Genomic DNA, 14,205 nt, shown 5'->3' on the forward strand with positions numbered 1-14,205 from the left:
AGCAGTAAAAGATGCTTAAGGATCTTTCCTTCTGTTCATGCGGAGATTAGTTTTGCTGTGATCAAGCCAGGAAAGAAAAATGGGGAGCGCAAGACATTCCTGGTGAATTATCTAAAGAGCTACTAAGTGTCTACCTTTCACCCACTGCTGTGCTGAGCCTACCCTAGCCTTGTTTCTCACCAGTCCAGCTGCACACACAAGTTTAAGGAAACCTCTCTCAACAAACCCTGAGACGGCTTTGCGTAGCTGTTTCCTTTTCCATGGAACAACATGGAAGATGTTTAACGTGGAGCCAGGTGGTCTCTGAAAAACAACTAGCTGAATCTGCAATACAGACATTTGAGAGATAGATGGCAACATAGGAAGGCTTTCTCTGGGTGTGTTGCAATACAGACACACAGTAGATAATCCAGAGCTACTACTGCTGATTCAATATCCACTGTTTTCTGCTGTATCCTGTTGTTATGTCATGCTGAAAAACCATTAGCCAGCACCGCAGCGTGGTTATCTCCAGCTTTAATACACCTGATGCAGCCAATGATGAATTACGGAGAAAGCAGTGAAGGAGGGGTTGGGAAACACTGGTCAGTATAAGCTGATGGTTCAGGCAGGAATCCCACGAGCCATTCAGAGTGTGTTAGATTTTCCACAGTGGTGGTCACGGGACATCTGTGATCTGTGTTGGCGATGCCTCAAAGAGCTCATGTGAGAAAAGGTTTTAGGTCCTAGAACATTATGTCTGTTTGCCAGAACAGCCCATCGCTTTCAAGAGCACTTCATTCAGTGCTGATCACTGATCTTGACGGCCAGTTGTTAAAGCTTGTGATTGCAGTTCAACGTCTTACTCCGATGCCTCCGACATTCAGGCACAGCGTGGTGCTTGTACCTATCGGTTGAGTGCTGTGCATCGTTTGTAACTAAAGGTGCACATATTTGTCACTGTACAGTGTACACTGCACAGCGAAATGTGCCCTCCGCATTTAACCCATCTGTGGTAGTGAACACACACTCACACACACACACACACACACACACTAGTGGACTAGGGCCAGTGAGTACACACACACCCAGAGCGGTGGGCAGCCAACTCCAGCACCTGGGGAGCAGAGAGGGTAAAGGGCCTTGCTCAAGGGCCCAACAGTGGCAGCTTGCCGAGCCCGGGAATCGAACCCACAACCCTGTTATCAATAATAATAATAATAATAATAATAATAATAATAAAAATAATAGCTCTAACCGCTGAGCCACCACTGTGGTCAAATAGATCTTAAGGGGGTCATCATTGGGCTGTGGGGGCTGTTCACACTAGCTAGGAATATTTTTCTAAGCTATATTTAACTCCTGGAAGTCGCTCGGGATAAGAGCGTCTGAGAAGAAATGCCATCAGTGTAAATTTTAATGCATTATCAGCATTACATTATTATTATTATTATTATTATTATTATTATTATACCTGCATCTTGAACTTCTATCCCCAGAGCTGGGAGGAAAGAAAGAAAGTGTATAAGATTGGTCTGCAGTACATGCTGATATTGAGCCCTTTAGCTCTGGTTTTGGACCCTTGCTTACCTCACTGTTCTGGGTGTTTATCACTAAATACTGAGAAGATGATTTCCATTATGTGCACCATCATCTTCATCTTCATCATCTTCAGAGAAGGCGCTCCTAAGGGACTCTACAGCCTACTGGCGGAGGAAGGGGGCGGGACGAGGAGCAAGCACAACAATCCGACTTTGTAGTTCAGATAAGGGCGCGCGCACTGAGCTAACTCGAGTTCCAACATGCTAGTGCTAGCTAACTCGACGGAGCAGCGATAACACAGCACGAAAGCGATTTTAGGGACAAGCCACCACTCGTGTGCCTCCAGCAGCCTGGCTCTCCACAACTCCCACAACTGCGCCCGTCCGTAGCAGGACCGCTAACGCCGTTAGACCCCCCCACCCCTCCCTCTTCTCCCCTCCATCAGAGAGACGCTCGAGCCGAGCGCTGCGAACGGGAGCGCGTTCTCGAACCCGCGAGACCCGAAATGATTGGCCGCTGAAGGCTCACGCGCCGCGCGGCTGACAGCGGAGCGACGGCGGACGGAGACGCGCCGGTGAAGAAGATGAGGCTGTGGAAGTGAAGCAGGACTCGAGGTAGAGGAGCTTTTAGAAACTCGTACGCGCTGGAGTTCAGCTGCTGCGGGTTTTGTTGTTTTGTCGTCTTCTTTGGGTGTGAAGTGTGTGTAAAAACTGCTGGACGTTTGAAGTGTGTGTGTGTGCGTGTGGGGGGTGACTTCAGCCAAATCTAGCTAGCTATATGTTAGCTATATGAAACAGACCCAGCACCTAAATATCCAAAAACCAAAATGGGAGTCTCAAAATGAAGTGTGACCAAACGTTTCTGCAGCAGAAGCCTGTTGCCCCTTCAGGATGGAGGGGTGAGGGGTGCATGATCACCTTTGCATATTAGAAAAACTCACCTGTATCTTGTATTTCTATTAGCAGCACTGTAAATAAAGTCTGTAGCCAAGTTTACAAAGTCTACAATGCAGTTTCACATGGAACCGCGGATATTGTGGGAATACAATAAAAAGCCCTCAGACGAACCCTAATGCTTTTGATAACTGATCATTTGCTTAAATGGGACTCTTAAAATGAAGTGTGAGCAATTGTGTCTACAGTAAAAGCCTGTCCAGTGGCTCTCTGTGAGTCTAGATAGATCCCGATATTATGAAATGTCTTGTCATTTTGCAGTTTTGTACCATTTCCGGATCTGTGTTACTAGAACAGCACATATCACACATTTCTGGGATTTCCAGACAAACACATAGATTGCTCGAAATGCTAAACAGTGCTTTGAGTTTACTTTACTAAACTTATTTGTATACGCCATGTAATGTGTACAATATGACACAGTATATCTTTTCTCTTCACCAAGACTGAAATTAAAATCTTGAGTGTTTCATGCTTTAAAAAGCAGTATTAGCTGTTTTCAGTTGAAACTCTTCTCTTAGTATGAGCATTTAAGAATAGACTATCATGCTTAAACTACTTACTCTTCTATCCCACAAAAAGAAACACACATCAGCACATCAGTCCATGCAGTCCAGCATTTTCTGCTGACATCAGCCTGTTATCAATACCCAATAGTATCAATGTGCCATGTTTAATATGTAATTTGCTTTCATGTAGAATTGATGTGCCTTTTTCATCAGTCAATCCAATGCAAAGCACTTTTTTAGTTTGCTTGCTGTCCATGCAACCCCATATTGGCCTAGTCATTGGTCAGTCTTTCATGTTTTGGAGCTTAATTTGTATGTTTTGCATGTCTATTGACATGAATGACACCTGAGCTATGAAGTGTGTGACGCTTGTTCTAGAAATGGACATGCAAGTCCGACAAAGGCAACCTGTTGCTTGCCTTTCTATGAAATGTAGGTTAATCCTCTGTAATAGTCTTGGCCGCAGTCTGGAATCTGTGTGTAGTGAGTGAGGTCCCTAATGCTGACGTTATGTCATTGACAAGTGATGTTTGGGAGAAAATTCATGCGACAAGTCTGCCGTTGGTAAGTGCTATTTCAAGGCTGTAAAGGCTCCGCCGATTAATATTTATCGTAGCACATCATTTTAAATATTATGCCATCATCTCGACGAAGCAGCTTTTCCCTGGCTCGCATTAGAATACGTCTCAACTCATGGGCTGTGAATGTTGCAGGTTTTACTCTGCGATGGGAAGCGTTCTATTTCTGAGGGAGTAGTGAGTAAGTGGAGAAGATAAATCGACTTATCTCTGAGTCACATAAGCTCCCGTGGAGCAGCAGACAAAGAGGCGTATCGGCGTCCTGCCCATGCTTACACTCGATGCAGAAAATCCTATGTCACAGGCTCAAAGTCGTGAATGAACATAAACGGATTTCTCAGTTTCTAAGACAGGACAAGCCGTTCCCTGAGAGATCTGATTCCGTTCTATTTGCAGTCTTGACTGACTTGTTAATAACTTTGCAATTGAGTCGTCATTTACTGTATTTTCTGTGTTGCGTGTTTTACTCCTTTGCTTTTTTCCTGTAGGTCTATATCTTATGGAGTGCTTAGATGGAGGTATTTCTTTTATTTGAGTCAAAAAAACTGTTATTTTTAAAGCTCCCTTTTTAAAAGTGAATGGTTTCAGGTACAATCTTCTATGGGCTGCCTGCTGGTCCGTTGGTTGTGACTTGGGATGCACTGATATGGGAATTGTGCACGTTCATTTACATTCACTCACCGAACATGTTGACCTTTGAGGCGGATGGCTTACGACAACAGAAGAGCATGTCTGGTCCCACTTTTGTCAGCCAAGAACAGAAAGCTGAGGCTGCAGTGGCTCAGCACAGGCTCAGGTTCTTTGGGCACATGTCACAGCTTACTGAGTACTGTTGATGGCCATGTTCATCTCTTCTTGTTCACAATTTACCCATCTTCTACTAACTACTTTCAGCCTGATAATGCGCATCTCAAACTGGTTTCAGTAACATCCCAACAAGTTCAGTCCTTTTTTTATTTGGAATGTGGAAGTGGAATTTAGAGCAGGACAGTCTACACTTCCAAAATTCCCCAAAATGATTAATGAAATTCTGGTCAAATCTAAGCAAATTTGATGCTAATATGATTCTGTTGATATCCGTTGATGCCAGTGTGAATCATGAGGGCTCCGAGAAGCATTTAAATGCTTGCATGATTCTTCCTAAACAAAGGCAGCCATTTATTCTTTATGGAACCCGTTTCAGTGCTTTCTCAGCGTGTTCTGTAAACACATCCACCTGTACAGCTGAGTTTGTGTTGGCATCTGACCCCTATCACCACTATGTGAATATAATGTTGAAAAAATGTACCTTTTTAATCCTCTGTAGAAACAATAGCTCCACCATATTGTCCTTGTTTTTGTCTGATTTTAGTTGCATCTCACTCCTGACTTTATCAGCTAATAGGATCTGAGCAGTTCTAGTGCAGATTATTAAAAGCAAAGACTATCTGTGTAGTGTTATGTATGTGATGTAGAACATTACCAGATGTTAGTGGGTTTCCCAAAGGGATTTGTGGTTTTGAGAAGCCAATATCAACGGATTGTCCTCCGTTCTGTTTAAACCAAAAGGGTTATGCTGGGGTCATGCGACTGCAGTCAACGTCCTGAGCAACCATTTTGTTTTCGTTTTCCACAGCGCTAACTAGTTTAGAGAGGAGAGGCCATCTGTCTCTGTGGTGACTGTAATCGCAGAGAGGCTGCTGTAGTGTGCTGTCTCAGCCCCTTGTTTATGTTTTGTTTGTGAGCTGGTTGTGCACTTGACTTGCTATTGACCCTATTTTGTTTTCTTAATTGCTTTCTCTTGGGATTCACTGTATTTTTGAGGTCCGCAGCTCCATGTATGCTCGGTTCACGCCTTGAATGTTTACTTGATTTTCTTTTAGCATTTTGGGTCTTGATCTCTGTATGGACGTCCCAAAATAAAGAAATCAGGCAAAGTTGAATGATAGAGTGAGAACCGTATGACATGTTCCTGAATGATGGCCAACTTCGCTTTCGGCACTGCATAGTCTAACTAACTCACTAGGGGCAGTGGTGGCTCAGCGATTACAGCTCCGGACTATTGATGACAAGGTTGTGGGTTCGATACCTTGGCTCGGCCAGCTGACACGATTGGACCCTTGAGCAAGGCTCTTCACCCTTTCTGCTCTCCGGACGCTGGAGCTGGCTGCCCACTGTTATGTATGTGTGTTCACTACCACAGATGGGTCAAATGCTGAGGACACATTTCGCTGTACATAGTGTACAGTGACAGATACTTTCACCTTTGCCTGATACCTTTATTACATAACTAGGTTTTACAAATGAAATCACAGTTATATGTTTCCTATGTGAATTAAGTCCGCTTCATAAAAGGTAATTTTTCACATAAACAAGACCTACATCTCCTAAAATCCTTCATTAGTCTGCTTTCTTTACATGGTATCAGGCGATTATACTGGCTGGGGACCTCATAGCTCAAAAATTGAGTTTCTTGTGGTGCAATTTGTGAGATTATGAGAACTACTTTGACCTTCTGACCTTCTTGTCATGTTCTTGAAACCAGTTTGAGACAACATTTGCTTCATGTCATGGTGCTTCATCATCCTGGAAGTGGCCGTTAGAAGCTGTGTACATTTTTGAAATTATGGGATGCACCTGGTCAGCAATAGTGCTCAAATAGGCTGTGGCATTCCAACGATGATTGGTGTTAATGAGCCCAACGTGCGCCAAGAAAACATCCCCCACACCACTACACCACTTCCATCAGCATGGATTGTGGACACAAGGCAGGTTGGATTCTTGGATTCACGTGGTTGGTGCCAAGTTCTGACCTTACCATCTCTGTGCCCACCGCAGCCTCAGCTTTCTGTTCCTGGCTGACCGAGGTGGAATCTGACCAGTGGGCTTCTGCTGTTGTCGCTGTTTATCTGCCTTAAGGTTTGACGTGAATTTTGAGATGTGTTTCTGTACACACATATCTTTTGTGTTATGACCGTGTATGTTTGTGGATTATCTTTCTATTCATCGGTCACACTTTTTTTGGCAAGGTGACCAGAATTGCATTTTTGTTTCGGGGTGGCTGTGAATTAATTACGCTCAGAAGCCTTCAGCTCTGAAGCACACTGTCTGACTCGGGCAGGCACCTAATTGCATTCAGATCACGATATGATAATGGGAACCTTATGTTGGCTGGCATTTCGGAGCTACCGGATTGGTCAGCTGTTTCGAAAGCCAGGCTCCCACCCTCCCTGAGTATCATGCACACACTCACACACTCACACACTCACACACATGCACACGCGCTTGTTTATGCAAAGCCCATTTAGTAATCGAAGAGGGTGGATGTCTCGTTCTCCATCTGAGTACATTCTGTCTGGTCGCAGAGGGCTTGCGGCGGGCACCATTTCCTCTCTGTAAACTTGTGCATGTGCAGAGTGCTGAGTGGGGTTGTTTCTTTAGTTCCCCACCATACTCTGGAATGTCTTTACTACCGGCTGCAGTCCTACATCAGTAGAATCTGTAAAGATCTGCAACTTTTTCCGAATCTCAATGGATGAATCAGGAAATGTATTCCACTGAACATGGATTCCTTTGAATCAGGGAGGCCGGCTGATGCCCACGACCTTCTTGGAAGTCATTTATTTGGTCTCTTTGTGGATGGATTTCTGTTAATAAGTGAACTAACGAGTGCTTCATGCCTCCAGAGAGACTTTGAAACCAAAGCAGTAAGGCAGCGATGCCTCCGGAAGTGATTTATAATCCTGCACCTATTATTGCTGGGTACAGGTTCAACTATTCCCTGCCTCAGGACACCAGATTCAACTCGTCGGCTGATTTGTTGAGCGGTTCATGAGCTGCAACAGGTGTGTTGAGATGTGGAATAGTTGGCCTCGAGAAGCAGGATTAAGAAATGCTGGTCTAGAATGTCTGGGTGCTTATCGATCACTTCCTCCCAGTTAAAACACAAGATCTTGGATTAGTACTAGGGCCTAAATAAGGCTTTTAACAGATGGAAGTTTCTGATTAATAATAAATAATAATAACAATAATGAAAGAATTTCATCCAGGCTGTGGATCGATTGCACAATTCCAAATTTCACTTTTCTCTATGCAGGTGTGCAAAATGGTAGGTTTTGATGCTTGTATTCCTTGAATACGAATGCTTAAGTCTGGAAAAACTGTGCTCCTTGGATACATGGCATTTCACTTGCAAAAAAGGAGCAGCCTAATAAAGTACCCTTGCTCCAGTCTTAGGAAAGTATGTGAAAATGCTGGAAGCTTTTATCTTCCACTCGCACAGCAACTTGCTTTGCGATTTTAGGAGGACCAGAGATCAGTTCTCTGGACTGTTCCCAGGCCTTTCACACTAAGAGTAAACATGCTGGTCCAGTGTGAATAAGGTCATAGTCAGTCAGTGCAGTTCAGCTTTATTCAGCTGTTTTATTTATTTATTTAAACATTGTTTTAATTAATACTTAAGAAATATTATTCAAAGCATCAGATCTCACCATGTAAAGGTTTACTGAGTGTTTTGACATGTTAACCTAATGCTAAAAGTGGCTATTCCTATAGCCCCCTGTATGTACCCCTGTATGTATTTGGAGAAATATGCATAATTCTGTCTTAAATCAGTTGTAAAACCATGTGTAAAGCATCACGTATTTACATTCATGACATAACAATGTAATGTTATAGTGTAATGTAGCTTTTCACGGCAAGGGTTCCCGCTACCACCACTATAAACAGTTCTGATTAGGCAAGCTTCTCTAGATGGCCCCCTGATGTTTAACATTGCAACTATTTAATTTTGCAGATAAAAATAATAAAAAAATAATGCTTCAACATTACAAAATTGTACATACCAGCTAATATATAGATCAGGTCCTGAGACGTCTGATAAATATGGGTCCTGGGACATAAATAAGGGCCCTGGCACCAAGTCAGCTGATTTTGTTCCACTCTTGCTCCATAGACTTGCCTCCCTTTTGACCTCTCTCATTTTTTTGTTTGAGAAACACCAAGTAGGTATTGGCCTGCAGCATGCAGTGAGCTGCAATCTAAAGGTCCTTCCTAAATGTTAGTTTATTTAAGTAAACTGCAAGTCTTGAATGCAGATAATAAATAAGGCCTAAGGCACATTAGGAAGTCGGGCTGCTTCTTCCTCTCCATGAACTTAGGATCTGAACTCTGGGAATGTGAACTGAGGGCTTGAGATGCATGAGCATGAGCACGTATTCAGGTCATATTCAGAGCAGTCTTTTTTTTAATTATTTATTATTACATAAGAATAGATCCATGGATATTACAGCCTTGTTACACATACAAGCTTTTGCATTTTGTTAAAGTTTCCTCAATTGTAATGTCATAGGTATAGAAAAACCTGAAAAAATCTGAAAAGCCTTTTGAATATGTATTGCAGCCCTCCATTAGTCAGATATGTTCTCTTTCCAAGGCCTGAGAGCATGCGGCATACACAAAAACCTTCTCTGTCACATCTCTGCCAACTGTGCCTTTGTAAAGCACACAATGAAGAACTGGAAAGGGTGTTTTTTTTTGTTTTTTTTGGCTGCACAATACATTGTCATAGCCATTCCAGTGTGAGCAAATTTAATAAAATTGTACCACTTTTTTTCTGCCAGATAAAAATTACAATTTACACGGTTTCCCATTTTCAGTAACCGATCTACTAGAAGATTAAATGTGCCTTGTTAGGGCTGCGCCATGTATTGTTTCAGCATCGTCATCACAATATATGTAATGCACAATAGTCATTGCAAGATGTGCAATGTCACATAAGAAAACTTTTACACAAGAAAAATTTTCCATGACATATCTACCACATATCTGCCCAGTATCATTTATTTTACTCAAATTTTGGATACACAGAGACCTATTGGACCTTTTGACATCTGGCAAAATCTGGTAAAAATTCCTGCATTTTTATTTATTTGTAAAAATGTATTTTCTCCCCAATTTAGAACGGCAATTACCCAGCCTGTACGTATTCTCTCCCTCCCCCATCACATGCAACACCCCCGACACTAGTGACGGCCAGACCAACACATGGGATAGCGCCATCTACCCATCCTAGAGAGAGCAAGGCCAATCGCGCTCCCTCGAGGCCCCGGCTGCCGGTGGCTAGCGGCGTGATAGGGATACAAACCAGCGATTCTCTGATCACAGTGACCGTGCCTTAATCCGGTATTTTTGAATAGCACTGTATAAATTGCATTGTCATTTTTTTCAAATATTGTGCAGCTTTATGCTCAATATCATTTAGTTTACTCCAGTTGCTTACATTGAGTGCATTGCCGGCATTATTAATATTGTGTAATGTTGGATTATTGCCTTCGGATGAAAGTTTCTGTGTCAGGAACAGCTCAATTAAATATTGCAGAAATTAACGTTTTTTTCCCAGTATCGTGCAGTGCTAGGTTTTATGATTAGTTGTGAGAAATCATTTTACCTCAAAGTTGCAATTCAGCTCCCGTAAATGATATATCATTGGTTAGAAATATGGTTTCATGTAATAAACCCAGCAGAGTTAAATGTTTGTACTGTACTCTCTGCTTTCTGTGTGATTTCTTCTCTTGTTTAGTTCAGTTGTCTTGGGAAACTGTATTCTTAAGAGCGCTGATGATTCACTGAGCCTCATTTTTATTTTCAGTACTCACCACAGTTTGGTACAATTGTGGTACAGCGGGGATAATGACGCAAGTGCTACTTTTTGTTTTGTTTTTTTATTTGCATTTTAGACACTAATCAGCTTCGCTAACTGCAACATGGCATGTTACTGACATCTGTCACTTTAAGACCTTGAGGAAACCTTGAGTTCCATTTTCTTACTTTCCTTAAAGCATTGTACTTTCCTTCTCTAAATGTAGGCACTTTGTCTTTAAACGTATTATAACGCCTCCTATAACTGCAGATCATTCTTTCACATCACTGTGGAGAAAACCCTGGACTACTGTTCCTTGCAGAATTGCATCAATGCCGCAGCACTGGGTGGCTTTTCAGCAAGAACTGCCCATTCAAGGTACTGAAGCAACAAAGCATCCCCACACTACCACCACCATGTTTTACTGTGTAATGTTCTGGTGGATTGCTGTTTTAGCTTTATGCCAGCAAAGACAAGATTAAATAAAAAAGAGGAAAGATAAGCCTTCGGCTTTAGTGGTTTTCCTCTTGTGATCTCACACACTTCTGATCTCACACACTTGCTCACATTTCTAATAGTGCGGTGGTGAGAACTGATCCTATCTGAGGCGTGTACAGCTTGCAGTTCCATAGGTGTTAATCTGAGTTCATTTGTGAATTTCAGAATGATGCAGTGCTCTCAGAGGAGTTCTGGTAGGCTGGCCACTTGTGGGAAGATTGACCGTTAATTCATGTTTGGAAATAAAGACTCACTCTTTCCAGGCTAGTTCACCAACCTTTAGGATGGCGTGCTGCTAGTTCTAGCTTCACATTGTTGGAACGGGTCAACAAAAGTGATGTCAGGATACCAGCCTGGGCTTGTCTAGTTTATTTGATCTCGGTCAGCAACTAAATTTGGATAATCAGCTGATGGAGTAGTAAGCAAAATGGAGCTATTCCTTTTTCACACAGCGTGTTTTGTATTCATTCAGGTTTTCTTTGTTAGTGTTCATGGGTTCAGTGCGCTCTGGTCTTAGGCCAAACTCAAATGTTGGGTTGGTGTGCCACGTCTGTTTGTGTTTGTTTGATTTCGTCTGGATAGGTTGAATGTTCTGCTCCAGCGCAAAACAAGTGAAGTGATAAACCCAGGTTTGTCTTCGTTTTCCAGCTTTTCTTTAGCGATTCAGAAAGTTTTTCATATCTACTGAAGTAGCTGTGATACATGCACTCAGAGACCAAATATGATGCGCTCAACAACCAGACGCCTTTTTTTCAGACAAGACGACATCTGCCTTTTCAAAATGATCAGGAGGTCGCAGAGTTCAGTGAAAAGCAGTGGGTTATTCAGCTTGTAATTTTCTCAGAAGACGACGGAGAAAAAAACAGACATGGTCGATCCAGCCCCTGTGAAGAAGAGAATTACCTCAGGACCCAATGTAAATCGAATCCTGTCTGAATAGGGCTTAAAACATTCAGGTCTTCATCATTCCCCCCTTTTTTAAGAATGAAGATCTGATGTTTGTGTGCGGTGGTGTTTGGCCGGTGTGCCACGGAGAGGTATTTTGTAGAGCAAGCTGAAATAACTGCCAGCGTTAGAATGCTGGGGTTCGGTGTGCTCTGGCCTTTACACTCACTGAGTGAGAACGCTAACGGCCAATTCTGTCATGTCAGCTAATAAAGGCCAGCACTGTCTAGCATAGTGCTAGAAACAAATATATATACATTCATATGATGTATCAACTGAACTGTTAATCACCCTGTTTCTGCTTTGAGTGGTGCTCTCCCAAAACATATTTAATCTGTTTTATGAGCTACAGTCTTCTTATCCCGTGTAACACATAATCAGCATAATTAACATTCCTCTTCTGCTTCGGATCCAGCCCAGATAGAGAAGGTAGTGGGTTAATCGGACCCATTTCCAGGTATGAAGCTGAGGCATTGTTAGGCTTTAAGCATTAAACATGTTGCAGCGGCCAAAAATACTTTGTGGTAGTTCCTTTCATTCTCATTTAACCAGCTCTGAATGACTCAGTGTTCGCATACTTCATTTGCGGAATGCTTTTTCTCAGGACATTGTGCTGAAAATCTTTCTCAGAATTGGCTTGGGCCATTTTCTGTGGGAGTCAGTCTGCTTGTTTTTCCAGATTAGTTTTCCGGTGAATAAAATTGTAAGGGCCTAGTCGTCATCCTCTGTTTTTCTAAAACTCAGCACATTCAAAAGGCATGTTGTTCCCTTCCAGTCATTCACAAAGTGCAGCTTAACCTTTTTACATCCTGCATCTTCCTCTCATTTCACAAAGGCAGAGGAACAGGTCAGGTTTGGTTTATTGAAGTAGGTTCTGTTTAAGCCTCGGTTTTGATTGTTAGCATCTTATGGATCTTACATTGATCTTTCATTGTCTTAATGACGGATAAGGTTATGTGTACCTGCCATCAACAGCGGTTAAAGCAACAGCTTGACTAAACATGCCACTGTAGCAGTGAATGGAAACTATCCTGTGAGCCATCACATAGCATAATACGACTTGCCTAATGCTAAGTGGTAGCTGGGCTTTCTTGTCACCATTAGCTTCTCTGACCATTAACACCTTTTCAAGTTCAGTACTATCTTGATGGCCTCAAACCCCTACAGTACTGTTGCTAGTAAATAACTGACCTAGGGCTATTACTTCTTCTCTCAACCTGCTGGTGGACGCGAGTCTTGAAGTTTGTTAATTTGTTGTGCGATAGAAGTCATCTGCCGAATGCGTCCACAGATTTCTGTCGCTGGTTAATCAAACATCAGCCAGGTTGGCACAAATAATCATAAAGCGCATGCAGAGGTGCCGCCAGAGGTGGTACTGGAGAAATATTTTATTTGATAGCATCTGGGCTAACGCAGCAGAAACCCCTTTCTCTCGCTCTGCAGCAGCCCAACAGATGTTGCTTTCTGCTACTTGGCAGGGACCCTGGAGAGTGTCTACTTTTTACTTTTTGCGAAATTTGGCAGACGCTGAGCCATTGCTGTGGGAGACCTTTCCCCTCCTCTGAATCTGTGCTGCTGCTGAAGATGGTCGTGGCCCATCGGATTCGCGGGGGCACCGGAAAAAGCGCGATGCCGTAACGCGAGCAAGCGTAATCTCATAGCTTCGGATGGAATTTCCGTCTGGGTGAATACTGCTACGCGCCGTCCAAATCCAAAGCAAGAAATATGATTTCCTTACTCTGCGTTGCGTGGGCCTCTTCTCACGAAGATGCGAGATCTGTTGCAGCAGATGATAGCCAGGTGTGCACATGAATGTCTGCATTTTTTGTGTTTTCCTTTTTTTTTTTTTTTTTTTTTCTATCTTGGCCCACAGTTATGGGAAGAAATGCATCAGGAGGCTGGATGGGAACAAGCATCTGAACCAATCTTAGGTGTGCTGGCAAGTTTGCTGAAAATTTGCAGAAAATGCAATATGCAAGTGAACCGCCTGACCAACCAGAGCGTTTGCTATGATTTGCTTTGAGCGTCTGAACTAGTCACAGTTCCGGATGAGTGTTTCTGTGGCAAAGATAACACAGGCCAGTCGCCAGTAATCATGTTACACTATTGTCACCTATTGTCTTGTTACTAATGTTTGTTGTTTTAGAACGGTAACTGCCGATTCTCTTACGGCAGCTAACAGACACCTGCACTGGCCAACATCACGCTGCGTGTTTAGGGTGATGGAAGGTCATCCTACCCGCCCAGAGACAGTGAGGCTAATTATTCTTTCCTGGACTCCTGGCCACGGATGGCTATAGCATCACCAGGGATCAAACCTACAATTTCCCGATGATTTGGGCCAGGAGCCACTCAGGAGCCCCGCATTGTATGTTCATTCTATGACCCCTGCATAGTGCATGCCAAGTGTCCTCTCAAGCCCAGCCCTGTTTTATGTGTACAACTCCCAAAAACACATGGTACGTGAATTGACCATACTAAATTTCCTACTCAGTGCTCAGTGATTCTTGGATAGCTTCAGATATTGCATGCATGCATTCATAGGTTTGATAGAAATGTAAAACATTAAAAACATTTATGTT

The 14,205-nt window shown here is 42.9% G+C and overlaps 1 protein-coding gene across 2 annotated transcripts in view; it reads left to right on the forward strand.

Moving 5' to 3' along the window:
• The window catches only part of pdzd2 (PDZ domain containing 2), a 92,781-nt gene that overhangs the window by 24,704 nt on the left and 53,872 nt on the right, over nucleotides 1-14,205 (forward strand). Inside the window, exon 1 of one of the 2 annotated variants that reach the window (XM_072664359.1) lies at nucleotides 1,750-2,135. The exons of the other annotated variant lie outside the window; for it this stretch is intronic. The gene's annotated coding sequence lies outside the window, so the exon portion shown is untranslated. Of the gene's footprint in view, nucleotides 1-1,749; nucleotides 2,136-14,205 lie in introns of those variants that run through there. 2 annotated transcript variants of the gene reach the window in all.

Source organism: Salminus brasiliensis, chromosome 20 (genome assembly GCF_030463535.1).
Source record: "Salminus brasiliensis chromosome 20, fSalBra1.hap2, whole genome shotgun sequence".
Classification (NCBI taxonomy): Eukaryota; Metazoa; Chordata; class Actinopteri; order Characiformes; family Bryconidae; genus Salminus; species Salminus brasiliensis.